The sequence below is a fragment of the Bubalus bubalis genome, chromosome 4 (assembly GCF_019923935.1).
Source record: "Bubalus bubalis isolate 160015118507 breed Murrah chromosome 4, NDDB_SH_1, whole genome shotgun sequence".
NCBI lineage: Eukaryota > Metazoa > Chordata > Mammalia > Artiodactyla > Bovidae > Bubalus > Bubalus bubalis.
In genome coordinates, this window is record NC_059160.1 from 80,481,067 (window position 1) to 80,508,629 (window position 27,563).

Consider the following 27,563-nt stretch of genomic DNA (forward strand, 5'->3'; position numbering starts at 1 on the left):
AAGAGATCTTCATGACCCAGATAACCACGACTGTGTGATCACTCACCTAGAGCTAGACATCCTGGAATGTGAAGTCAAATGGGCCTTAGAAAGCATCACTACAAACAAAACTAGTGGAGATGATGGAATTCCAGTTGAGCTGTTTCAAATCCTAAAAGATGATGCTGTGAAAGTGCTGCACTCAATATGCCAGCAAATTTGGAAAACTCAACAGTGGCCACAGGACTGGAAAAGTTCAGTTTTCATTCCAATCCCAAAGAAAGGCAATGTCAAGAATGCTCAGACTACTGCACAATTGCACTCATCTCACATGCTAGTAAAGTAATGCTCAAAATTCTCCAAGCCAGGCTTCAGCAATATGTGAGCCATGAACTTCCAGATGTTCAAGCTGGTTTTAGAAAAGGCAGAAGAACCCGAGATCAAATTGCCAACATCTGTTGGATCACCGAAAAAGCAAGAGGAGTTCCAGAAAATCATCTATTTCTGCTTTATTGACTATGCCAAAGCCTTTGACTGTGTGGATCAAAACAAACTGTGGAACATTCTGAAAGAGATAGGAATACCAGGCCACCTGACCTGCCTTTGAGAAACCTGTATGCAGGTCAAGAAGCAACAGTTAGAACTGTACATGGAACAACAGACTGGTTCCAAATAGGAAAAGGAGTACGTCAAGGCTGTATATTGTCACCCTGCTTATTTAACTTCTATGCAGAGTACATCATGAGAAATGATGGGCTGGAAGAAGCACAAGTTGGAATCAAGATTGCTGGGAGAAATATCAATAACCTCAGATATGCCACTGACACCACCCTTATGGCAGAAAGTGAAGAACTAAAAAGCCTCTTGAGGAAAGTGAAAGAGGAGAGTGAAAAAGTGTGAAAAGAGTAAAAAAGAGTGAAGTGTGAAAAGAGTAAAAAAGAGTGAAAAAGTTGGCTTAAATCTTAACATTCAGAAAACTAAGATCATGGCATCTGTTCCCATCACTTCATGGCAAATAGATGGGGAAACAGTGGCTGACTTTATTTTCGGGGGCTCCAAAATTGCTCTAGATGGTAATTTCACTGCAGATGAAATTAAAAGACGCTTACTCCCTGGAAGGAAAGTTATGACCAACCTAGACAGCATATTAAAAAGCAGAGACATTACTTTGCCAACAAAGGTCCATGTAGTCAAGGCTATGGTTTTTCCATTGGTCATGTATGGATGTGAGAGTTGGACTATAAAGAAAGCTGAGCGCTGAAGAATTGATGCTTTTGAACTGTGGTGTTGGAGAAGACTCTTGAGAGTCCCTTGGACTGCAGGAGATTCAACCAGTCAATCCTAAATATCAGTCCTTGGTGTTCATTGGAAGGATTGATGTTGAAGCTGAAACTCCAATACTTTGGCCACCTGATGCAAAGAGCTGACTCATTTGAGAAGACCCTGATGCTGGAAAAGATTGAGGGGAGGAGGATAAGGGGATGACAGAGGATGAGATGGTTGGATAGCATCACCGACTCAACGGACATGAGTTTGGGTGGACTCTGGGAGTTGGTGATGGACAGGGAGTCATTGTGTGCTGAGGTTCATGGGTCTCAAAGAGTCGGATATGACTGAGTGACTGAACTGAATTGAACTGAAGTAGGTAAATGGGCTTCCCTGGTTGCTTAGATGGTAAAGATTCCACCTGCAATGCAGGAGACCCAGGTTTGATCCCAGGGTAAGGAAGATCCCCTGGAGAATGCAATAGCTGCTCACTACAGTAATCTTGCCTGGAGAATTCCGTGGAAAGAGGAGCCTGGTGAGCTGCACTCTATGGGATCGCAAACAGTTGGACCTGACTGAGAGACTAACACATGCTTTAAAGTAGGTAAATAGGCATGTTTAAAGGAACAGCTTAATATCATGTATGAAACGAGTTGCCAGTCCAGGTTCGATGCACGATACTGGATGCTTGGGGCTGGTGCCCTGGGACGACCCAGAGGGATGATATGGGGAGGGAGGAGGGAGGAGGGTTCAGGATGGGGAACACATGTAAACCTGTGGCAGATTCATTTTGATATTTGGCAAAACTAATACATTTATGTAAAGTTTAAAAATAAAATAAAAAAAAAAAGGAACAGCTTAAGTCATTACTGTCACAGAAGGGTTATAAATGTCTATCTACTTTGTTTTACATCTTAGATTAGATACCCCACCATACTCAAATCTGTGAGACAAACCCTTCCCCTCAAGAGTTGCATTTAGCGAAGTTTTCTAAACTTAGAAAATTATATTAGGAGAGTGGAATCTGGAAAGAATATTGTTGATGTAACTAAAATTGGAACCTAGTTTGCAAAGAGATTTCCTTATATAGTAAGTGCTTTCCAAAACAGAGTTGCAAATTAAGGAATTAAACATTTTTAAAGAATATAAGTACATTGAAGAAGTTGCAAAAAATGAACCAATGGTCTATTCATAATGGGCTTTTTTTTTTTTTTTAATTTTGAGTATCAGCAAAACTATAGTCTTAGTAAATACTCATCTGTTTATTTTACCTTATTTGCTTAATACCAAGCTTTGTGGAATATAATAAAGGTTTAAAAGATATTATGATGGGTCATAATATTATACATCAATAAATTAGTCATAAATGAATTATCTTGTGCAATGGTCTATCTTAAATATATAATTTTAATTATTAGTAAACTCAATTTTGCATTTTATGAATGTTGATTAGTGGCATAAAATGTTACATTAAATTATATATTCTGTACATGCAGATGGGTTGGATATCCTATGATCCTAAGGAGGGAATATTAGGATAAATGTCCTCTCAAATCACTGGATATTACTTCATAGTCTCTCTTGACTTAAGAGCAACAAATAATTTAATTAAAATAATTATATTATCTTAAACTGATATATACATCAACCATTAAAATACCATTTTGGAATTAATTTTCCTATGAAAAATTATAGGCTCTGTTGAAATTTGTAACTTTCTTAGAAAGATATAGAGACAATTGTCTGTGGTGAGAAAGAAAGTTGGGTTTTGAATTTTCTCTCCTGAGGTTTGACACTCACTGTAATATAAACTTGAAAACCGTTTAGAAAAGAAAATGTCATTGTTGAAAATAAAACCCTGAAAATTTCTCACAAATAGAACTAGAAAACTTAATGCTCTGATGAAAGAGAATATAGCACTTAAACTGGAATGTGATATGTCAACATATTAAAACGATCCATTGGATACTACTTTAGGGACCAGCTTTATGGGGAACACATGTATACCTGTGGCGGATTCATCTTGATATTTGGCAAAACTAATACAGTTATGTAAAGTTTAAAAATAAAATAAAATTAAAAAAAATAAATAAAATAAAAAAAATAAAATAAAAATGATCTTTATCAGTTTCATGACATCAAAAAAAAAAAAAAAAAGAAACAATGTTGAGGTCTCAAAGTACTTCTCATAGTTGAGTAAGGCTAGAAACCAGGCTCCTTGCTAGATTATCCACAGTATGAAAGTCATGCAATGAAGCAAACAATGTTCCAGAGGCACTTTCTTCGGATACCTTCTGAAAGATGAGCCAGACAAACGAAAATAAATCATTTCGAACATATTCCAAGAGTATCAATTTTTCCGTCCTGTAGTCTTTCTTCTATAGCCTACCACTCCAAAACAGACCCTGAATAACTGACTTTCATCTTTAAAGCAAATCACCAGCCTTGGTCACATGGCCATGAGAAGCTGGTGGAGGGAAGACTGTTTGTCACTGGTTACAGAGGACTCGGGAAGAATCAAGGATACTGTAGATTACAAAGGAGTAGCTCAACAAGATGCTTATGCATAGGTATTGCCTCAAAGTCCAAATATATTAATAGCTGGAAGTTCTGAAATCTTTGGATATCAATGTCTGTGGAGATGATCATTCTGATATCCTAGCTTCTTAATTCCTCTTTCCTGATGATCTGGCCCTCTGCCTGATTCAGCCACCCAGCCATGATTACATCTAGACAGGGCTTCACAAACTTGCATATTAGTTAGAAGTTGAATGGTTGCTGAAACTTGACTGAGAAAAAATTACATTGTAATTTTTACTAATTTTTAACTAAAATTTATTATTTCTCAAATATGAATTTAAATAACAAATCTGTCACCAGAAACAATCCCAGATATTCTCATTTAATATTTCACCTGTTGCAATATCACTTCTTCAAAAAATATGATATTTATTAGACCATATCCTAGTTTTTTATGTAATGTTACAAGCACACTGAAAGTGAAAGTTGCTAAGTTGTGTCTGACTCTGCAACCCCATGGACCATACAGTCCATATATGCAAACTACTTATATATTAATAAGCATATATTTGCTTTTCTGATATTTAAAAAATCATTTTAATATAATGTATTTCCTTTTCACTCTATGTATTGTATTTTATGTATATAAAAGCATTATTTTCAGTGTTCTCAGAGATTCACAGAATGCCAAGATATATATGACACATAAAGTGATTAAAAATCTTTGCAAATCCTGACATTACTGTTACAAAAGATTAAAATTTTAAGCCTTTATTCTCTGACCACTATTATCTTTCCAATTTATTCCTTCAAATCTCCTTCCAACTCCAACAGTTCTCCCACTCCCATCCCAGACTTACTGCTATTTTTTTTCTTCTTTTTTCCCTCTCTCATTCTCCTTCATGTCCTCAGTTATGTCCTTAAAGAGCTCAGATTCCATAGTCCATAATTAAAACCACTGCCGTATCTGTACCTTGTCTCATTCTTTCTTTATGCTCCTCACATGGTCAAATCCAAATTTTTATTCAACAAAACTTTCTACATATTTTATGCCTGTACACAAGCAGAGGTCCATGTGTTGCCGCCAGAATCTCCTCTTCAATCACCATCACTAACAATCACCACCTCCCCAGTACTACTAACTGGAAACCCTCAGGTCTAACAGATAAATACCACTTTGTGTGCTCCATTTTAAGGCTTCATTACTCTCCAAACTTAATTCTTAAACCTTTCTACTCTGCCTCTGGAATTATTGGCAGTCATTGGTAGTATCCTATAACGTCCGTCTCTTCACTGACTGTTTCCTTCACCTTCTTTATTTATCAGAAACCCCACCCCTTGCTTCTAGTGATGTTTCACCTCCTATAGTCTATTCATATGCCTTGAACACCGGACCCCATGCAGGATAGGTGCTCTTCCTTTCTGTTGTTGCTTCCACTGTACTCTCCTTCTTTCTTACCCCAAGTTCCCTGCTTAGAACCTCATGTCATCTGCCTCTCTGACTCATTTTGTCTTCCTGAGGTTTGCTACGAGTTCCTTGAAGATTTTGATGCCCAGATCAGTCACTGTCTCCAACACTACTTCTCTCCTACCTTCTGATGATTTCCATATACACGTCAATGATCCTTACATTACCTTGTCCTCTCAATTCTTTAAAACACTTCCTCCAATTTATGTTGTCCTTCCCATGGTTTCAGTTTTACTCTATTGTTTTTGCTTCCTTAATTTCAAATATTCTCATCTCTCTCCTGCACCCATCTTTCTTCTCACTTTTTCTAGTACTCAGATTTCTGAAAATTTTTGATCCACCGGAAACCACAAACCCTTTATCTTACCACTTTTCCTATGTCTCCTACTTTTCTCAGTCTCTACATATCCATCTGAAATCCCACAGTCATAAATTATCATTACTCCTTAGCATAGGCACTGACACCCTTTTACTTCTCTCACTTCATCATACTCACTTGGATAAATTGTGGATTAAATCTAACTGTCCACTTATTCCAAACCCACACTTTCACAGCTAACAATGGCTAGAGAAAAATACCCCAAATTAAGATTGATTCCACCTTGAATTTATGCTGTGTCAAGTGGGCCCACAGTGCTGCCATCCCGACACTCTATCAAAATAGCTCTTGTCAAGATCACCAATGACCTTCATGTTTCCAATGCAGGAGTCAGTTCTTCTCTCCCACTCCATTTCTTAGCAATGTGAATACTGTTGATCACTTTCTCCTTCTTGGTTTTCTGGGCACCAGTCTAGATTTTCCTCCTCCTTCATAGGATGCTGTTCTCAGTCTTTTGCTGGTTCCTGATCATCCTTCCTGGAGAAGGAAACGGCAACCCACTACAGTATTCATGCCTGGGAAATCCCATGGACCGAGGAGCCTGGTGGGCTACAATCCATGGGGTCCCAAAGAGTTGGACACGACTGAACGACTTCTGTCTGTGTGTGTGATCATCCTTCCAACCTCTAAATTTTAAAATGGGCAAGAGCTCAGTGCTTCAATAGCTCTGTCCTTCTTAGTCCATATCTGAGCCACCGTGGCTCAGAGGTTAAAGTGTCTGCCTACAATGCGGGAGACCTGGGTTCGATCCCTGGGTCAGGAAAATCCCCTGGAGAAGGAAATGGCAACCCACTCCAGTATTCTTGCCTGGAGAATCCCATGGACGGAGGAGCTTGGTGGGCTACAGTCCATGGGGTTGCAAAGAGTCGGACACAATTGAGCAACTTCACTTCATTTTCTTAGTCCATAAGCAATCTTATTGTGTCAAGGCTATAAATGCTAAAAACTCTCAAATATATATCTCTGATTTATCCAACTGTCTAATTGCTATCTCCACTTGGACACCTAAGTTAAACTTTTCTTTCTTTGCTTTTCCTACACTTTTGCCTGTCTCAACAATGCATCTCCTGGAAATCATCTTTGACTTCGTTTTTCCTCTTATATGTTAGTTTCATTTCATCAAGAAATCTTATTGGTTTTACCACTAAATATATCCAGAAATCTCCACCTCTGCTGCCATCATCATGGTCCAGGCTTCATGCTTTCTCTCCAGGATTACAGATTAGTCATCTAACTGTTTTCTCTGCTTTGTGCTTAGCCACAACCCTACAATTCATTCTCAACAGAATGACCACAGGGATCATTTAAAATTACATCAGGTCTCATCTGTGCAAAAACTTCCAATGACTTTCTGCCTTTTCAGAAATAGATCATATTCATATTTATTATTTGTCAACTATGGTTATTACCATTAACACTTTAATTCATAAAACAAATATATTTCTATGAGATTTAAATTGGCTTTCTAATATTTTACAAATTTGAAAATTTGATTCTTCTAATCAAGATGCCTATCATATTCCTATATAGTTTTATATATTTTTACTATTTATATGGCATGATCATTTAACATAGTTATATTCTATACTTTACATTTAGAATGGGAACAATAGTGTCTACCTTTTATGTGAGTAATAAATGAGTAAATTATTGCCTTCTATTATTGTGAGTAGTAAATGATGAATATGTTCTTATTCACTATTATCGTGAGTAATAAATGAATAAATTAAAACCAGTCTTCATGTATCTTACATCTTTGCCACCCAATTCCAAACAGAATAATTGGGAGAGATAATAGTCTATATCAGTGTTTCTCAACCTTTTTCACTATTGTCTCCCTATTGTGTAAATTGCCTTTTTACAGTTTTTTTTCCCCCCCTTGGCAGCTGTTGCCACTCATGAAATTTTAATTCTATAGAAACACTGTATATCTGTTTATGTACTGTAGTCTTCCTTTTATTGTTTGAAATTTTTCTCAGGTGAGGCTGAACCTAGAGAAGTGAACACAGTAGGCCAGGCCAATAAATACATGCTCAAAATATCTGATACTTAATATTAAATCAGTATTTTAAAAATTTGTATATATAGTTGTATAGAGAAGATGAAATCTCATTAGAGGAAAGAAATGAAAGAAGTCCACTTCTGTTTAAATTCCTAGAAAATTTTATCTCCTCAGGACACCCTCTGCTTCACACACAAAAAATTGATACAGTTAAATAAATCCATTCTGCTCTGGATGCAGCTTAGACATTACTTATTGGGGCACTTTTAATAGAAACTTGTTCTCCACACAAACACTCTAAATAGTTCCTTCAACATAGTACTCTCCTTTTGAAGATCTAGGGGTGATAGGAAGGGGAGACGAAAATCAACACTTCCGGTAAATATGCTTTCTTAATTTGTTGCATTTCCAGTACTGAATAGCATCCTTTTACCCCAGGTACTACCCAGCTAGCCTATCCCTTAACTAGCATCATTTCTCTAGTCTAAGGACTAGAAATAGGACACTTTTTCTGAGCACAGTACTTGTTTGTATCTTTATAATAATGAACTTAATGACTGAGCTACTTCTCTATTTGAATTCCCTGGCCAGAACCCTGGCTTGCTCCTTGGAAAAAAAGCTTTGACCAATCTAGACAACATATTAAAAAGCAGAGACATTACTTTGCCAATAAGATCCATCTAGTCAAAGCTATGGTTTTTTCAGTAATCATGTATAGATGTGAGAGTTGGACTACAAAGAAACCTGAGCACCAAAGAATTGATGCTTTTGAACTCTGGTTTTGGAGAAGACTCTTGAGAGTACCTTGGACTGCAAGGAGATCCAACCAGTCCATCCTAAAGGAGATCAGTCCTGAATATTCATTGGAAGGACTGATGCTGAAGCTGAAACTCCAATACTTTGGCCACCTGATATGAAGAACTGACTGATTTGAAAATACCCTGATGCTGGGAAAGATTGAAGGCAGGAGGAGAAGGGGACAACAGAGGATAAGATAGTTGAATGGCATCACTGACTTGATGGACATGAATTTAAGTAAGCTCAGGGAGTTGGTGATGGACAGGGAAGCCTGGCGTGCTGCAGTCCATGGGGTCACAAAAAGTCGGAGATGACTGAGCAACTGAATGGAACTGAAAGTCTTCCCCAGTGGCTCAGCAGTATAGAATCCACCTGCAATGCAGGAGATGCTGGTTTGATCCCTGGATCAGGAAGATTCCCTGGAAGAGGGCATCTCAACCCATTTCAGTATTCTTGCCTGGAGAATTCCATGGACTGAGGAGCCTGGCTGGGCTATAGTCCTTAGGGTCACAAAGAGTTGGACATGACTGAAGCGACTGAGCATGTATGTACACATAAGGTCATAAACAATGTATTCTAAAATGTAAGAACCTATGAAATCTGAAGAAAAAAATGCTAAAAATGAAGAAAAATGGACACAATTTAAAATTGCTTGTATTATTAGTATAATAATTTTCATGGCCAATGGAGACCTGGCACATGGGATTCTTAAATTTCAAAGAGACTGTAAACCAAGGAGAAATTCCAAACATAAAACAAACAAATTTAAAAGTAAAAAAGATTAGAAGCATAAAAAATATGCCATCACATTAAAAATATATAGACATAATTCTTATATAGTCATAATTTTAATATTCTTATGAATAATATATAGTCAAATTCTTATATTCTTCCAAGTACCTCAAGTAATTTAGTACCATTATGCATTCTGAGGTTTTTAAGAAATCTTTGCTAAGTGCTAAGTCACTTCAGTCGTGTCCAACTCTGTGCGACCCCATAGACGGCAGCCCATCAGGCTCCTCTGCCCATGGGATTCTCCAGGCAAGAGTACTGGAGTGGGGTGCCATTGCCTTCTCCAATGCATGAAAGTGAAAAGTGAAAGTGAAGTCGCTCAGTCGTGTCCGACTCTTAGCGACCCCATGGATTGCAGCCTAACAGGCTCCTCCGTCCATGGGATTTTCCAAGCAAGAATACTGGAGTGGGGTGCCATTGCCTTCTCCGAAATCTTTATTTTTTATAAATGAAAAGATGTTCTTTCTTTTTATACTGTCACCATAAGAGGCTCCCTAATCCTCCAAACTGGGCTTCCCCAGTGGCTCAGCAGTAAAGAATACACCTGTAATACAGGAGATACAGGTTTGATCATGGGTGGGGAAGATCCCCTGGAGAAGGAAATGGAAACCTACTCCAGTATTCATGTCTGGGAATACCTTGGACAGAGGAGCCTGGTGGGCTACAGTCCATGGGGTGGCAAAATTTGGACATAACTTAACAACTAAACAACAGCAACAACAACACTCCAAACATATAAATATACTGACACAGGTATCTGAAATCCAACATGAATTTAATGTAAAGAATGAAGTATTGCACAGATAAGATTTTTGGCTTCTGTCTCTTATGCTTTCACTGAATATATGTTTCTGTTGGTAACATTGAGTTGGTCATTTAAAAGATTGCTCATTTCTGAGGAATCCTAATTATTTTATGATTTTGTACATAACTTTTCCCTTTATTTGGATATTTTTGACAGTTGAGCACATATTTTTTCAGTCCTCTGAAGCCACATATTATTTTGTTAGGATTAAAAAATTGTCTTTATCAAAAAATTTTAGCTGATTATTGATACATTAAATTAAGATATATTAAAATAATATTACAAAAGAGATACTATCTTATATTTGTTCAGTTATTATACTTTCGTTGAACATTGGGTTCAGTTAAAAAATAGGAAGATCATTTAACATAAAATTTTCTTGTTCTGATTTTTTAAATTTTTTTTGCCCATTCATCAATTAAATATAATTTATCACTAAATTTAGAACCTCATTACTCTATTGTCTTATTATTTTCTAATTCTTCTAGAAATAGTTTCTATTAATTATAGTCACAACTATTAATTATATTCAGAGAATTTTATTTAAAAATCAGTATTTTATGTCACATAAAATGGCCCAACTGGTAAAGAATCTGCCTGCAATGTGGGAGACGTGGGTTCAGTCCCTGGGTTGGGAAGATCCCCTGGAGAAAGGAACAGCTACCCACTCCAGTATTCTGGCCTGGAGAATTCCATGGACTGTATAGTCCATGGGATGGCAAAGGGTTGGGCATGACTGAGAGACTTTCACAAAAGAAATTTTTAAAATATTCTATATCTGAATTTCTTAAACATAGTTCCCTAACTTGGAGATGGGGAAATTTACATTGTTCTCAAAGAAACTAAAATGAAAACAAGGATGCTTTTTATTATTAGATGATCATTTGGAATTATATTTTTAAATATTTTTGTTATTCTTTCTGGATGAATGTTTATTTTACTAAAATTTGAGATTAATACTATGGGTAATAAATAATGCTAAGAATTACAGCTTTGATATCAGAAAGAAAATAAGCCATATATTTTTCAGGCAATATTAAATTCATTATTTTAAGTATTTCCTAGGGCATGTTTTATTATAAGCATTTCTCTGTAAATTAGAGATTGTTGTCAATTCTTGGTATCCATTACATCAGATGTATGAGGCAAGTTTAGCTAAACAAAAGATGGAAAATCACAGTGAAAATGTGATTAGACAGTTTTTGCTTTGGCAAGGAACAAAATAATATGTCTTCTTACTTTAAATTTGAACAAATTTCTTATCTTTAAAATTAACCTATTATATAGGCAAAAGTACTTATCAGAGTGTATAGCAATTACTCAGTAATTTTATTTAATCTTTAGCAGTCACCATTGAACACAACAATCCAGCAAATGAATAGTGTGCTTTACAGGAAAATATTAATTTGTATTTACTAAATGAACTAAATATATTCATATACAAGTATATTTATATTTAGAGATTATCAAGTCTAAGGATGCATTTGTGCAAATTTGATAAATTCCTATTTATATGTATTCATTTTAAAATGTGATGTCTCATGACATTTTAAAATGAATATGTTACACCAATATATTTTTTATATAAATATGCTATGTGGTCAGTGAAGAGTATATCCTCTATGGCTTATACTCAGCCATTTTTAAGTAGGTAGCATGCAACATTTCAGGTTTTAAAACTAAAGGTTACTCATTATTCCAACTAAGACATTTCTGTTGTAGCTCTTTTCCTAGGTTAATAACTTCTCTGACATTGAACAACTATATTTGAAATACAGTCTAATAGAATGTATATTTATATTACATTTATGTTAAAAAAGATCATGATAAACTATCTCCTTAAATTTTAAAGCATTTGCATGCTTTTATTATTTTGGAGTGTTCTATGAATTAATTATGGAAGTTAATATTGCTTAGGGGATTTATTGGGAGAAGGCAATGGCAAGCCACTCCAGTACTCTTGCCTAGAAAATCCCATGGATGGAGGAGCCTGGTAGGCTGCAGTCCATGGGGTCGCTACAAGTCGGACGCGACCGAGCGATTTCACTTTCACTTTTCACTTTCACACAATGGAGAAGGCAATGGCAACCCACTCCAGTGTTCTTGCCTGGAGAATCCCAGGGACGGGGGAGCCTGGTGGGCTGCCGTCTATGGGGTCGCACAGAGTCGGACACGACTGAAGTGACTTAGCAGCAGCCGCAGCAGGGGATTTATTAGAACTTTAAATTAAATTAGATGATAATAAAGCCATGGCTTAGCATAAGACTTTATTTCCTTTTGAATATCAAGGATTATTTTTCATTAGGTTTTTTTAGTATGCATTTCTTGGTAAATATTTTATTATCACAAAGGGCATTTGTGAAGCACATACATATATTTTGTCCCATCTCTTCTTGCTAAGCTTGTGTCCCTTTTCCTCCCAGAAACTCCTTTTGCGCCACCACCTGCAGCTTCCCACTTTTTGTTCCCATGGTGTCTTAGGCATTCTGAGGGCAACAAACAATACAGCAAGGTTGACTTGTAATTCAGCTGTGATCTCAGGGGGCAGAATGGCTGTTTCTGCACTAGGCAGAGTAGTAGTAGGTTCTCATTGTGTGTAAATTGAATTCATGAAAACTTACAGACGCTATCTTTTTAAAAAAGCAGAATTGTTTAGGTTAAATTTTAATCACATCCAGATGTCTACTGCTTACTTAGCTAAAATATCCAGTAACTCTATCTACAAGGTAGATCATGCCTGTGTAACTTTCTCAGCAGTGACTTCCTCCTCTGTCTTCTCAGCTTCTAGTTGGGACATTACAGCCTAGGGTCTCCTCACTTCTGTACCAGGCCCAGATTCAAGTGTGTACAGCTTTGGAAATCCAGAGTAGTTAAATTGTAGTCAGAACAGTGTGTTCCTTCCCGGCTTGTCTTGAATGGTTTCCTAAATCTTAGTTGTTACCTAGCAAATGCCCTTCAGTTTGGACTTGTCCCAGTGTCTTTTCCTTCCTGAGTCCAGTAAAAACATTTTGTGGAATGTGACCTGCAGAGACCACAGATGAGTGGCAATCTCTTCTTTGACAAATAGAGCAGATCAGGAAAAGAACTTTCTAGTAATTACAGTAGGAATAGCTACCTACTGTGAAGTATTTCTCTATAATTGCAATGCACTTTCTGTAGGTTTAATAGTTGTAATCAAGTAGATAAATGTAGCTATCCTCATTTCACTGATGAAATAACTGAGATCAGAGAGTTTAAGTAACTTGCCAAAAATCACATTGTTGTTAAAGTGAGAGGCCAGGGTTCAGATGACTTAGCTTTTCTACATGTGTTCTTGGTCTCTATATTAAGTTCAGTTCAGTTCAGTTCAGTTCAGTCACTCAGTCGTGTTCGACTCTTTGCAACCCCATGAATCACAGCACGCCAGGCGTCCCTGTCCATCACCAACTTAAGTCCAGAGGAGGTTAATTTCATGTGGCAATTTTTAACAAGAATCTGATCCTGGGAAATGGCGTGGCACAGTGGAGGAAAAACAAAGACACACAGAAATATCTAGGTCATTCCGTAAGTAATTCTTCATTGCAGAACAAGTAGTAAATACCAGAGAAAGAAGCAAGATTTCCAGCAGCCAAATCCAAACCATATTTTGTTAATTATATAGAAAGGACCTTCACAGTCTCTACCATTATCTAATGAGAAAGCATCTAAATAATCATTGAAGAAGTAAATAAACTCAGATTGCTTTAATTATTTAGATTCCATGTGGAAATTCATTTGATTTAAAGGTAAAATTCTTAAAGCACAAATTATGCAAATGAAAATATCTAAATATGTTCCTTTAAAGAAACAGTCTTCTTTTCCTGGTCCAAGATTATATTCTAAACATATTCACAACTTAAAAATGACCAAAACATTATAGAAAGAAAGAAAGATATTAAGTGACACAAAAATCTCATAACTTCATTAGGAGAACTATCACAAGAGGAAAAAATAGTAAAGTTTTAGTGTGTAGCTAAGTTATATTGGTGAACTCTATTACCTTTTTAATCCAAATTATAAAATAATACTAACAGTCATCTGGTTAGCAGTTATTCTCAGAAAATGGACTATCAGTGAAAGATCTTGTTTGTTCATATATACATTTTTAGCCCTTTATTGCTTATAGGTTAAATGGGATGATTGCTTGATTTTGTGTCTACAAACAGATGATGATTTTATAGGGAAACTAATTTGTTATACTACATCTTCTCAGGAATGGTCTTTCTCAGATATGTCTAGAGAGAGAGAGATCTTTGGTGGAACTACAGTGCTGGGGGAGGGATGCTCTAAAGTAGGACCATTAGTGTAACTCATTCAGCAAAAATGGACTGAGCATCAAATGTGTATTAGGTAGAACTTGGTCCCTAGAAGTTGGAAGATGAATAAGAGCATGGTCTCTGTTCTTAAAGAACCATAAAGTCTTAGAAAAATAAGATAGGTGAGAAAATAATTTTCAGCACAAAATGTTGTAGAAGCAAGCTCTGCTCTGTGCTTAGTTGCTCAGTCCTGTCTGACTCTTTGCAGAGAGAAGGCTTGATAATCTCTATCCATGGACTGTAGCCCACCAGACTTCTCTGTCCATGGGCATTCTCCAGGCAAGAACACTGGAGTGGGTTGCCAGGGGATCTTTCCAACCTGGGGATTGAATCCAGGTCTCTGCATTGCATGTGGATTATTTACTGTCTGAGCCACCAGCAAACACCTAGGAGGAAATAATTAAATTCATGCACAATTATTTAAAAGAATGATACTTTGATGACTCATTTATGATCAGTGAGTGTTTTCCAGGTATAAAAGGAGGTAAAATAGTACTTCAGCTTGAGGAAACAAGTGTTGACTCTGAGCACACATAAAAATGCCATCTCATTCAGTGTATCTTTAAGGAGGATTCCAAAAGTAGAGGAAAGTAAATATAGTTAGAGTATAGGTTATAGACAGACTGCAAAGGAGGTAGATTGCTTTTTTTCATCTGTTTACTTTTTCTTGTGTTTAAATAAAAGGTGATGAAGTCCTGGATAGCTATGGGAGAGACTGGAGAGACAGTGGAGCAGAGAGATTCTAGAGCTTTCTTAGAGATGGAATCAATTATACGTGGTGACCAAGATGGTGTATGCAAGTGAGAAAGAAAAGCACTTTGAAAATTATTCTGTGTTTTCCATTCTGAGTAATTAAAAATGAATGGCAAACGATTAACCGAGCTAAGTAATTCAGAAGGATGCAAAAAAGACTAATGACAAAACAGATAATGTAGAGGTCGAGAGAGGTGGTGCTCCTATGTGGAACCTAGCATGGAAAAGCCAGGGAAAGGGAACAAGAGGTAGGACAGTCCAGGGGAAATAAATATCAAAGCAAATTAGTAGTCTCAAACTTCTTTCTAGATTTTATAATATTTCTCTTAATATCTTGACAGTTATGTTATTTTGGTGGTGGTTTAGTCACTAAGTCATGTCCAACTCTTGCGACCCCATAGACAGAGGAGACTGACAGGTTACACCATGGGATTCTCCAGGCAGGACTACTGGAGTGGGTTGCCATTTCCTTCTCCATGTGTTATTTTAAGCATATTCATCTATCATCATCAATCAACATCTAACAGTGCCTTTGTATAGAATACACTGTCACAAAGCAAATACACTTTCATGAAGCATAAAGACACAAGATACAAGACGCAAGTCTTGTGGAGAAAAAGTCAATAATTACCCCAGATATTTTGTAATAAAGTGACTGGAAGAATACTGGTTAGAAAAATAGATGTTGACAAAAGAACTTCAATTTCCACTCACTGTATAAGAATTTGACTTTGTTCAGTATAAACAAAATGGTTCCTTAAGGCATTTCCCAGAATTCCTGTTGGTTAGCAAGGAGTAACTACTAGGTAGACTTTTAAAATAAACTCCTCATACACGTGATGAAATTCAACCTTCTTTTCTTCCACTTTGTTGTTGTTGTGCAGTCACGAAGTCTTATCGGACTCTTAGTGACTCCATGGATTGCAGTATGCCAGGCTTCCCTGTCCTTTGTGAACCTAAAAGGAATTTACTGCTGCTGCTAAGTCGCTTCAGTCATGTCCGACTCTGTGCGACCCCATGGACTGCAGCCTACCAGGCTCCTCCATCCATGGGATTTTCCAGGCAACAGTACTGGAGTGGGGTGCCATTGCCTTCTCCCAAAAAGAATTTGCTGCTGCTGCTGCGAAGTCGCTTCAGTCGTGTCCGACTCTGTGCAACCCCATAGACGGCAGCCAACCAGGCTCTCCCCGTCCCTGGGATTCTCCAGGCAAGAACACTGGAGTGGGTTGCCATTTCCTTCTCCAATGCATGAAAGTGAAAAGTGAAAGTGAAGTCGCTCAGTCGTGTCCGACTCTTAGCGACCCCATGGACTGCAGACCACCAGGCTCTTCCGTCCATGGGATTTTCCAGGCAGGAGTACTGGAGTGGGGTGCCATTGCCTTCTCCGAAAAAGAATTTAGAAGAGCTTAAAATTTCAGGATTTAGCACTATGAAACATAACTAAGAATGAGACTTATGCGGGGGTGGGGGGGGGAAACTCTTAAAAATATATAAACAGAACAAGAATTCCATGTAGATGCCATCCAAAGTTATTGAAAAAATTTTATATCTTCTACTGAACCAGCACAAAATCTTATAAATCCTTTAGAGTAATTAGTGCTGATTTCAGCCAGTAACTCCTTAGATATGTGTTTCAGATTGTTGTTACAATAGCTGAGAAATTGTTTCTTTTGTGAAAGTACAAAAAGACGTTTCACTTGATTATGATCCTTTTAATAATTGTGAAGGTTCAATGAATTCAGACAATTTCTTATAAGCACTTCATGCGTATGTGGAAAAACAGCGAGGTGCCCATTAATCCTTGATGATAGATGGGTGACACTGAATCTTGCATAAGGCCCCAAGGTCTGACAGACGTATCAGTTCAGGATCAAATTAAAAAGGAAAATCTTAAGTAAAAAATACCACCTCAAACAGGTGAGTCACTTATTTGTCATAGCCCCAAAGCAAAGAAAAATCAAATAGAACTTTTTTCTGGTTTTGCCCTGGGAAAGCGTCTAAGTATTTGTGACTCTGAACCACCACATTTAACCAGTAGGGGACTGGAGTGTGACTTCTGTGGCAAGGAGATGTTTGGATACTCATAATATTTTCTAACTCTCAAGTCATTACATTATGGAAGGAAGCATTCATGTAGCATCTTTGGAGTAGAGAAAATAACATTGGGACCAGGTTTCAGTTCAAAAGCCAATTTTGCCTTTTGCTAGGTGGACAAATCTGACCCTTAAGCCTTTCTTCAGTAAATGAGGATAATGAGACAAAATTTAACTGTATTATAAGAATTAAGCAAAATCACATGTTGCAAAAATTTCCTGGACAGAGCAGGCACTTAGTAAATTAAATAAAAATAATCTTTTGAACAAATATTTTTTAATGACAAATATTGTTACTTGGGCCAGTTATAAAGAAAACTTATGAATAAATAAAGTAATTTTAAAGAAATCATTTTTATTCTTATATTACCACTATCTGTATATTTAAATTTTGGAGTTTTCCTCATTGTTAGGTGAAGATTTGATTTGAAAAGAAAAGCAGAGGTAATACTTAAATTTAAATTAACCTGCATCTATTCTTTGTTGAAACCTGATACGTGAATTGGAAACCACCCCCAGGTAGGCCAGCCAGATGAAAGATGGCTGCCTAGTTAGGGTCCTACAAAGCAGTTACATAAAACTGAAGGAGTTCCCATTATAGGGGTCACAGTGCCAGTTGACAGAGGATTTTCTGTGTCATCCTCATAACTCATCTCTTGAAAAATCTACTATTCTAAGAAAATTTAAAAGGCAAGATACCTAACCTTTCCTAGAACTGGAGGATGACTTGTCCCACAAATATTAGTACCATAAATAGGCATGCAAATATGTATCTGCTAAAAATAGGTTATCTGTCATATAATTTTAAGGATGCCTAAACAGAATAGATCCTCTATGAATAAATAGTCATGATGTCTAGGAGCATGACTAAGCTTTTTTGCTCCATGGTCTCACATATAAGCAAACATTTTGCCTATCATGACCATAAGCATGAGTATTAAAATCAGCAAAAGATTATTTACTCAAATTTATTTTAAAAAAGAACTAAAAAAAAATTCAGTGGGCTTTGTAGTAAGATGTATCTACCTACTTCCCTTTTTTGGATTTCTTCATTTGAATTTCTTTGATTATATACACTGATAAGTTTAAGAAAAATTGACTTTCATGACCAGTTAGTTTTATTCCAGGGCTATCCATGTTAGAATACTCTGCCAGTGAGCTATTTCTAGCACCAAAAGCAAAGGTGATCCAGTAAGCTGGCTCTGGTTGTTTGTGAATAACAAAAAGCAAAAGCTTGAAAGTTATTTGTTAAGGATTTTGAGGAAAAAATTAACCCCCTGAAATCCATTATATATACGTCAAACAATTTCTAGCATAGCAGAGAAGAAAGCACTAAGTCTCTTTGGCCTCATCCCATGCTCAGTTTATTTTCATAGATATTCACTAAGTAGTAATTTTTAAATGAATGCACCAAATGTCATATTTCAGATTCATAATTACAGATGGTGCTTACTATGTATTTTTAACTTTTTTCCATTTAATTGTCATAAATACTGTGCTATGGAAGTATTCCCCATTTTGCTGATAAAGAAATGGAGACTCTGAAATATTCAGTACCTTGCAGGAGGTTACACACTCAAGTGAGCATAACAGTATTCAAGTGAATTTTTCTTAATGCCAAATCTCATGCTTTAGTGAAAGCCTCACCTTATATTTCTAAAGAAGTAGGTAAACCAGTTTTAAAAGTCCTCAGCATTATAGCCTCATCTTGCCCAAAAGTCATATTAAAATTAGGCTACACACCATGTGCTTGTTAACCCTAACCCTAACCAGCAAGGAGGTCCAAGCAGTCCATTCTAAAGGAGATCAGTCCTGAATTGGCAGTCCTGAATTGGAATTGGAAGGACTGATGTTGAAGCTGAAACTCCAATACCTTGGCCACCTGATGCAAAGAACTGACTCATTTGAAAAGACCCTGATGCTGGGAAAGATTGAAGGCAGGAGGAGAAGGGGACGACAGAGGACGAGATGGTTGGATGGCATCACCGACTCAATGGACATGAGTTTGAGTAGGCTCCAGGAGTTGGTGATGAACAGGGAGGCCTGGTGTGCTGCAGTCCATGGGGTTGCAAAGAGTCGGACATGACTGAGCGACTGAACTGAGCTGAACTATTGGCCAATAATAGACAGAAGTTATGTTTACATTTCCCAGCAAATAAACAGTCATCACTCTATTAGAAATGCTTGCTCCTTTCTTGAAGAGGAAATGCATCCTTGCAATCTAGCATTTCCTGACAGGGAAAGGACCAGAGTCAACAGTAAGGAAAGTATACAACTACCAGAATAAGCTGCCAGCAAATCATATACCCTTGCCAAAAACAACACCATTTGCTTGACATATGGGTTTATAATTGCCAAACAAATAGGAATAGCAAGATTAGTGGGTTTCACCAGTTTTAAAGAACCATCATAACCACTATCACTTACATAATCAAGCTTTTAATGCATATATAAACAAATATCAACTTAGATTATCATAAATAAGGAGAAATATAATAAATATCTTTACAAAGTTTATGGCTCAATCCTTGACATTCTTAAATTAATCATGGTTTGCATGGAATCACATACTAATAGCAATACTAAGAACCCAAGGACTTATAGTATTGAACCCTGTCATTTTACAGAAGGAAAATCGATAGCCTTGACAAGTAAAATGCCCAAAAATCACTCCAGCCTCAGAGCCATATTTTGAGTCCGAATTTTCTCTTTTCTCAAAGTTATACAACTGGCTATCGACAGGACTATAAATAGGTCTTAAATTGTCTTTTTCTCTTCTTCACACAGCTTAGTGTTTTGCTATCTGAAAGAGATGTAAGGAGAAAAAAGTATAAAACACAAAATAAGCAAGCTGATACCATATAGGCACTATAATAAAATAGATCTCAAAGCAAAAAAAAAAAATCATCAAATATATAAAAAGTCTACAGTACCTCAAAGAAAAAAAATCCATTTTAATTTTTTATTTCTTTTTTTTCTTTTCTAGAAACTCTTAAAAAATAGATTAGATTATTCCATTTTATCAAAGGCAGGTATTTATGCTTATAATAATTGAGATAACATTGAAAACTTTCTCAACATTTCCCCTAAGAGTTAGCAGAGTAAACTAACTTTTAAAAAGATATCTCTTTTAATTCTTCTTAGACAATTTATAAAAATAACTGTTCTGGTATATGGCCCAGAGTAAATTTTAAGGTTAACCTCATTAGTTACAGGAGTTTTACTGAAAATTCTTTACCAGATTCTAGGCAAGGATAAAAAATAGGGTGGACTAACTGGAAGAATCCAGGAAAGGTCAAAAGGAGACTCCACGTATCCTACCACCTCCCAGAATCCTCGTTGGCATCCATCTTGGCTGAGCAATGTATGCGTGAGTCAGAGTAATTGGCCAGAGACCACTAGGAAACTAATCCTATCACCATAAAATACTGAGACTGTGAACCATGTGGCACAGCAGTCCTGGGTTTCTTTTCCCTCCTGCTCTCTGCCCAGGCACCCTTTCCCAATAAAATCCCTTGATTTGTCAGCAAGAAAAAAAAAATGGTGGGAATCTGGAAAAGGGTCAGAAGAAGGGTATATGGTTTGCCAGCTGCTATCCTGGCAGTTGTATACTTCCCTTACTGTTGACTCTAGTTTTTCCCCTGTCAGGAAATGCTAAACTGCAAGAATGCATTTCCTCCTTGAGAAAGGTGCAAGCACATAGAGTGATGTCTGGTTATTTGTTGGGAAATGTAAACATATGGTCTATTATTGGCCAACAAGCACATACTAAATAACCTAATTTTAATATGATTTTGGGGCATGATGAGGCTATAATTATGAGGACTTTTAAAACTGGTTTACCTACTGCTTTAGAAATGTAAGCATGAATATGAAAGAGAGAAGAGACATATAAGATGGAAAGCCCAGAAATTAATTTACCAATAACAAATCTATAATTGTTTTGTCTCATTTAATAAAATCCCAGTAGTCAAGATAAATTTTAAATAGTTTTCTTTTCTTTCTTTTTTTTTTGCCTCTAAAGACTTCAGATCCTTCATGTTAAGTCCTGAAAGAAAATTGGAGTGTATGATATTTTAAAAAAGTGATCTTGGTCAGAAAATTCATTCATACATTAAATTATGTGTCAGGATTTCAAAGTAAGAAACAGCTTTTCCTCCTTTAACTTTGTTTTCACCCACCTCTGTCACAAAATTTAGGAAAATAAGTGCCATTTTCTCACTTAATCCTCACAACATCTAATTGGTAAACAGATACAAAACATTTTCTAAAGGGTACACAGCCAAGGAGTGATAGACTCAGGAGGCTGAACTGGTTAAGCTAACTCCAAAAACAAAGCTCTTAATTAATACCTGAGATTAGGAAGGTTAATGTCTTCTTAAGTGACGCTTCTCCTTGGCCAGAGCGATTGACTGAGGGATGGGATGGGCACCTGCTCTAATCTAGTTCAATCACACAAATCCACTAATTCAGCCACAATATTGGTCTTACAGTAGGTGTATGACTCAGGCTTCTCAAATAAGAGTCTTTCCTTGAGAGTTTTCTCACTGGAGTTGAAGTTAAAAAAAATCGTCTCTTTGCTTTTAAGAATGTATAATTGTGAGCTTCACACTCTGGTCTGTCTTGAGGAGTCAGTCTGAGAATGTGAGGCCATCTGCAAAGAAAGAAGAGATAAAAGCCAGAAATGTGGCAGACACAAGTGTTCAGTTAACTGGCTCTAGTTGTCCCAAAGCAGTGCAAAATCAGCTTTTTCTTCACTGAGTTCCAGTGAATTAAAATAAAGAATCCCCAACTACCATGTCACAGAGGAGATCACCTTGAGCTGCTGCTAAGTCGCTTCAGTCGTGTCTGACTCTGTGCAACCCCATAGACGGCAGCCCACCAGGCTCCTCTGCCCATGGGATTTTCCAGGCAAGAGTACTGGAGTGGGTTGCCATTGCCTTCTCCGCACCTCGAGCTAGGCAACTACAGAAAAGTGCAATATGTCCGGTGTTGATATGTGAAAGGACATTTCAGGGCTGTTTGTGACCTAACTGGACACAATATGTGATTGGGGAGCAATAAGTAGGCATATAGGTTTCCAATGTAAGTTGTGTGCAGGGGCATACCTGCTTTCTCTATTGTTTTCCTTTGTTTTTATCCAACTATTTTTCAAAAATATAATGTAGGATTATATAAAGAGATGAACAACATCAAATGTATGAATCACTGTCATTTATGGGAGTTTTCTATCAGCCATGAATTTTTTGAAGTGCTCTACATATAACAACTATTTTCAAACTGTGATAAGCAAAGCGCCACTCATTTTCTGGAGTGATGGGCTTGAGGGAGTACAGGAATCAGCATGAATGCAAAGGAGGTAAAAAATATCTGTGGTCCCCTGCCCCAGGCCCATCTTTAAATAAAGCATCCCCTCTCCCTCCTTGTTCAGTTAAAGAGCTTCCATATATGATTGCTTCTGAAGAAAGGTTATGCTGCTAAAACACACTAAGAACCATCGAAACACATCTTCTTCATGTCTTCTCACAATAAAGACATGAGGTATATTATCCCTTTTTCTTACTTGAAGGAACTAGGACACAAAAAGATTAAAGAATATGCTCAGGATTACCTAGCCAATGGAAAGCAGAGGCAGAATGTGGACGTCATTATCCTTGCTTGGCTCTAGAGCCCCATGACACTATTCTTAGTACACCCTTACATCTCCTGGAAGGACAGTGGCCTGTTTACAGACCTTCATATTTGCCTATTTGTTCTCAAAATCTAAACATCCAAAGACCAAGTACAAACTCGTACTCTGACAGGCAATCAGACCATCCGTAATCAACTAGATGTAACAAGGAAACACACCTCAACACAGTCATGGAGCACCACTCAAGTAGGAAGGAGAAACATCTTATGTAAGATTTGAGTTCTTGCTGAATAATCCAGAGGAGGGTCTAAGGGAAGAAGCAATCAGTTCCGAGTTATTTGCTGTTTCTGAGATAAGGCCAGAAGTATCAGGAATTAAGGAGGGTTGGGACCCATCATGGGGCTTCCCAGGTGGTGCTAGTGGTAAAGAACCCACCTGCCAATGCAGGAGATGCAGGAGACATGGGTTCAATATCTGGGTTGGGAAGATCCCCTGGAAAAGGAAATGGCAACCTACTCTAGTATTCTTGCCTGGAGAATCTCATGGACAGAGGACCCTGGTGGGCTACAGTTCATGGGATCACAAAAAGCTGGACATGACTAAAGTGACTTAGCATGCCAGGGACCCATCATGAGGGGAGAGTAGTTTACCAGCTGCATGTTCCTAGTAAAAGATAGGAAAAGTAAAGAAGGTATGGAATATTATTGGTAAGTCAACACTAGCCACTCAGTGATGGGGTTGTTCTTGCATTTTCTAGTCGCTGCATGATCTTAGAAATGTTTCTCAGTTGGCATTATCTTTGTCTCTCATATAACTAACCTGAATAAAGACAGGTCACTTTGTTTTTGTTTTTTTTTTTTCTCCTCTGAGCTGATTTTACTGTCAATCCCAGACAGACTTTTATATTCTCCAAACTTTCTGCTATCCCAGAGGGAGTTTTATTGAATTCAACACAAACACACACTGATGTATTCCTAAAACACCTAATATATATGAAGATGGGGATAAATCATCTTATCAAAGCACTTTCTTCCCCCAGCCCAAGGCCAAGGATAAGACTGTGAAGGAATCCAAAGTAACATCCCACTAAGACAAGTTGGAGAACGCTTTGGGCTGAGGAGTAAAACATGGCCTTTCTGATGTTGCAGATTTTAACATTGTTTCTCTGATAAGAGATGCAGCTCACAGTGGTTGTCTTTGTCTTCGTCTTTAAACCCCCATGTCTTACCCCTTTACTGTCTTTATGACCTTGTACTCTACAATCAGAAAAGATTCAGGGATTTTAACTGTAAGAATTATTTATATCATACCTTTATAGTTAAATTACTATATGTTGAGCTTGGTATTAGACAACACAGCTGAAAATATAATTTGGATATATTCCCTGTCCTGAAGATGTTCACAAAATGTTAAAAATTGTGAACATAAAGCATGACACCACAAGGAGAAAATTATAGCAAACATTAGCAATTTGGGTTGGAGCATGTCCAAACTTAAGCATCAGAAAAGACATTTGTATTAAAAGCTGACTAGAGTGACTGTCTTATGCTCATGCTCAGTACTCAGTCACTCAGACATGTCTGACTCTTTGTGACCCCATGGACTGTAACCCACTAAGCTCCTCTGTCCATGGGATTTCCCAGGAAAGAATACTGGAGTGGGTTGCCATTTTCTTCTCCAGGGGATATTCCCCACCCATTAATCAAACCCCCATCTCCTGCATTGGCAGGTGGATTCTTTACCACTAAGCCACCAAGGAAGCCTAGAGTGACCGTCTACTTACCATAAAACCTGAAAAGATTGTTAAGTACTGCTTGTTTTTTACTTAAATTTCTCTTCTCAATGTGTAACTAGGCAGTTTAAAGTAAAAAAAATCCAGAAACCCAATGACATAGTATTCTAAATAGGCTTTACATGAGTTCTTATAGGCAAAAGTAATTAACCAGATTGATGATTTGTTCATGTTTGATATTCAGTGAAAGTGAAAGTTGCTCAGTTGTGTCCAGCTCTTTGCAACCATGTACTACACAGTTCATGGAATTCTCCAGACCAGAATACTGGAGTGGGTAGCCTTTCCCTTCTCAAGGGGATGATCCCAATCCAGGGATCGAATCCAGGTCTCCTTGCATTGATGCAAAATACATGTTTACAACTAACCATGTAAGTACTGAAATTATTCTTGATAGCAATATTATATACATTTTGTTAGGTAAAAAAAGAATATATGTTTAAAACCCCTCAAGAATATGGGGATCCCACATTTAAAATGACTTTAAATAGCAGTTCAGTGAGGTCTCTAATTTCTATTTGGAATGTGGAAGAGAATTGAAGATGAAGACCACAATTACATAGGCTTGAGCCATTAGAGAAATTAAATATGACACATATAAACTTTGAAGAGTTTATTTTAAATAAATCAAATATCCTGATGTTGTAGCCACAAGTTATGAAATTATATTTGGTTTTCATACTAACACCAAAACTTTAAAATGGCATTCACAGTTGACTAACCATCTTTCTGTTGCCACAGTTTGTACTCAGACAACCCACATATTCAGGCAAATACACGAACGTGTACCCATCATTAATGTAATTTGTGGTCAAAGGACAGAGCATTTCAGAGACCCTGCTGTCATTCTCAGACAAAGGTCTTTGGGAAAGATCATTTAAATTAGGTCAAACATTGAAAACTAATATTTTTCTGTGTGATTAAGGTTTATTATTGGTCATCTTATTGAATAAAATAATATGTGTGCTGAAGCATAGTTTTAAAATATCTATGTAGAAAAAGAGAAGGAAAACTACAAGAACAAATACCCCTGGAAACAGCTTAGGTGCTCTACTTTCCCCTATGTCATTTATTTTCCTTCAGTGCTCTGCCTTGACACCTGAAGTGCAGGATGTAGCATTCTAGTGCTTTTCTAGACCTGGTTCATTTCCAAAGTGATCTGTAGAAAGTGGCAGCAATGTAGAAAGAGCATGGACTTTGAAGCCAGGCTGGTCTGAGATCGAATCCTGGCTCTGCCTTCTACTGGCTACTGGTCTTAAGCAGTAATTTTATCTGAATCTGAGTTACATAATCTATAAAGTGCAGGCATGAAATTAAGAGACACTTGCTCCTTGGAAGAAAAGCTATGACAAACTTAGACAGCATTTTAAAGAGCAGAGACATCACTTTGCCGACAAATATGTATATAGTCAAAGCTATGGTTTTTCTAGTAGTCATGTATGGATATGAGCTTTGGATCACAAAAAAGGCTGAGCTCTGAAGAACTGATGCTTTCATACTGTGCTGGAGAAGACTCTTGAGAGTCCCTTGGACTTCAAGGAGATCAAACCAGTCAATTCTAAAGGAAATCAACCCTGAATATTCATTGGAAGGACTGATGCTGAAGCTGAAGCTCCAGTACTTTGCCACCTAATGCAAACAGCCAACTCATTGGAAAAGACCCCGATGCTGGGAAAGATTGAGGACAGGAGGAGAAGGAGGTGACAGATGATGAGATGGTTGTATGGCATCACTAATTCAATGGACATGAGTTTGAGCAAACTTCAGGAGATAATGAAGGACAGAGAAGCCCGGCATGCTGCAGTCCATGGTGTCGCAAAGTCGGACGTGATTGAGTGACTGAACAACAACAACAACAAGTCTATAGAGTCAGGATAGTAAGTTCTACCATCTTAGACTACTGTATAAATATCATAATACTCATAAAAGGCCAGTGTGGTTTCTGTCTTGTATAGAGCAGTGAATAGCAGCTGTCAGAGTTATTATTAGTGTCATTGCTGCTGGTAGTGCTCTTATGCAGCATCTCCATAATGAGGCAGCTGCTCAAGGGCCGTTTACATTGTGCCCGCTGTTCTGCCCTCACTTTTACCCTCACTGCCTGCTCACTTCTAAGAACCCCTTTATGTGTGTCTCATAATGTTTTCTCTCTTACATTTTCCATGCAGCACCAAATGCTGCTAACAGGGCAATAGTGGAATATAGGTAGACACAATCATTGTCCACCTTAAAAGGAGTATGACTGTGCTTTCATGACCAAATTGAAGAAAAGATTCTTCTCTTCAATCTTGAGTCTTTCAAAATGTAAGGAGAATATTCCAAAGAAAGGGATATTTAGACAGCTGTAGATATAGTTGATAACAATGACTTAAAGTTTCAAATTTAGAGACCTTCCAAATCTATTATATTTACACAAATAGACACAAATCTATTATACTTGCAATCTGTTGACTGTATTTTTAGCCTGCCACTCTTCCCAGCAGTGCGGTCATTGAAAAGAGTTCTTAATAATTGTGGAGAGTTGAAAGGAAGAGTATACTTTTTTGATCCCACTTTTCAACCCTTTCTCAAGAATCCCAGTGATGCTGGACTTAGACCTATAAATTTCCTTAGCACAGGAAGAGCCCTTCTAGATGGCATTCAAGATGTATGTTAAGTATATAGAATATCACATCATTTTTATTCTTAAATCACAGCATTAATATTTCAGGGCAATTGTTCTTTAGATACAAATTTGAATAGATTATTATTATCAAAAATACATTTATCAAATCATTGTGTATATGTCCCTAAATGTTTTAAAACTATTGATATATGGGATATGAAATCATGCAATATCTTCCAGTATACATATGATGTCATTCAGTTCAGTCACTTAGCATGTCTGACTCTTTGTGACATCATGGACTGCAGTATGCCAGGCTTCCCTGTCCATCACCAACTCCAAGAGCTTGCT

At 37.2% G+C, this 27,563-nt stretch overlaps 1 protein-coding gene across 2 annotated transcripts in view; it reads left to right on the forward strand.

The window, feature by feature from the left end:
• CNTN1 (contactin 1) overlaps positions 1–27,563 on the forward strand; it is a 404,810-nt gene that overhangs the window by 374,474 nt on the left and 2,773 nt on the right. The window lies entirely within an intron of this gene.